This window comes from Cyprinodon variegatus, unplaced genomic scaffold (assembly GCF_000732505.1).
Source record: "Cyprinodon variegatus isolate N-32 unplaced genomic scaffold, C_variegatus-1.0 Scaffold453, whole genome shotgun sequence".
Taxonomy (NCBI): domain Eukaryota; kingdom Metazoa; phylum Chordata; class Actinopteri; order Cyprinodontiformes; family Cyprinodontidae; genus Cyprinodon; species Cyprinodon variegatus.
This window is the reverse complement of record NW_015150906.1, coordinates 259,274-261,300: the sequence shown is the minus strand read 5'-3', so window position 1 is coordinate 261,300 and position 2,027 is coordinate 259,274.

Genomic DNA, 2,027 nt, shown 5'->3' with positions numbered 1-2,027 from the left:
CCTGATGAGCAGATGAGCGACAGGTGGTAGCAATCAGCTCCGGCTCCAGGAGATCTCGTACGCCCTCTGGTTGAGAAAGTGGACAGACCTCCAGATCCCAACATTTTCTCTTTAAACGAAATGTACCCTGATGCTCATGTCAAGCATAAAAAACATAGGAGCATGCATAATGAGTAGGACCAATGACATCAGACCAATAGTGTCCCTACCAAGGTTGAGTCAACCCTACGCCCTTGCCAAAAAATAAGAAATTAAATCGTTTTTTGTACACGACTAAAAGGATACAAACCTGTTGAAGTAGTTTAAAGTCTATTTTTCATACAAAACTAAAAGGATAAACTAAAGGGATAAAAACTTGGGTATTGACTATGGGTATGCTGGTCTGACCGGGTATGCTCATCTGACAGAACACAGCCACTCCTCTAAAAGGATAGTTATGGAGTGGAAACTGGCTTTTTGCAAATTATTATTATTATTTATTGTGTTGTCTGCTGACATATTATGATGTCAGCAGAGTTCATCCTCAGTTTCTAATGTCCTTTTGAAACCTGTCCAGGTTAAACTCTTTGTGTGTGTTTTTGTGCGTCAGATAATCCCTGCTGGGCGTATCCAGGCTCCACAGACGGTTACAGGTGTGGATCATATGGAGGATTCTGCCCTTATGTTACATTTCTAGTTAACTAAAGCTGGTGAAAATAAAACTGATCATGTTAGGAACAGATCTAACCACAATGAGGTGAACTTTTCCTTTTTTAATATCACATTCCAGGGATTTCTTTTCACTAACTTGTTGTGAGGTTATTTCACAGGGCAGTAATGATTCTTAAAATACTCTGCGTGTTTTGGAACAACCTGTTTAGTTTGCAGATCCTGAATGGTGGATCCACGCTGTGACTCACACAAAGTATGGCAAGCCGTTTTAACATAAATTCGGTTGTTCCGCCTTTACATTCAAGATATCTCAAATAGTTTTATGACTAGACGTTTTAGCAATTTAAGATATCTCTAATTATATTTTGACTAGTCAAAATACCTATTCGAGATATCTCTAATTACATTCTGACTAGTCGAAATGACGTCAGATTTACCATTTTTTACCAAGTTTTATGGAGATGTCAATTTAAGATATCTAGAATGAATTACTGACTATCTGAAATACACATTTCAGATATCTACAATTAAATTATGACTAGTCATAAAGTAAATTCAAGAATCTCGATTTTAGTTTTGACTAGTCATAATTCTAATTAAAGATATCTCAAATGCCACCATAATTCATGAAATCTTAAATGTATTTTAGGATAGGAGATATGCAGTTTTGACTAGTGAAATCTAAATTATAGATATCTTTCAAGCAAATAATGACTAGACAAAACAAATTTAAAGATATCTTGAATTGTAATTTTGACTATTCGAAATTCCTTTTAAGATATCTCTAAATGAATTAAAGATATCTTGAATTATTCAGCTTTTCCATGAAAATATCTTAAATTGACATTCTGACTAGGCAAAATGTGTCATGATATTTTTAATTGACTTCCAGGAGGATCATTCCTAAAAAAATTCCTTGCTGTCAGTTTAATCCAAAGGAGGAAAAGTTAAATCAGCGTGTGACGCTTTAAATGACAAATGCGGTGTCATAATTTGAGATATCTTGAAAGGAATTTTGACAAGTCAAAATGTAATTTAAGATATTTTGAATTATTATTCTTCCTAATCAGAATGTAAATACAGATATCTTAAATTACCATTCCGGATAGTCAAAATGTGGTTTTGTCTAATCAAAATGTATTTTATGACATCTGGAACGTAATTATGGATGGTCAGACGAAACCGAATTAATATTAAAACGGCTTGCCATATTCATACACCGTGACATGCGGTAAAACCCTGATTTCCACGCAGGGAGGAGGCTGTTGGAATGCATCGCTGCTCTCCCTCTGCAGGTGCAATCCTCGCTGCCGCCTGATTGGCTGCAGGTGCATCCTTGTCCTCGCGCTCAGCCAATCACCGGGCCGTGACGTCAG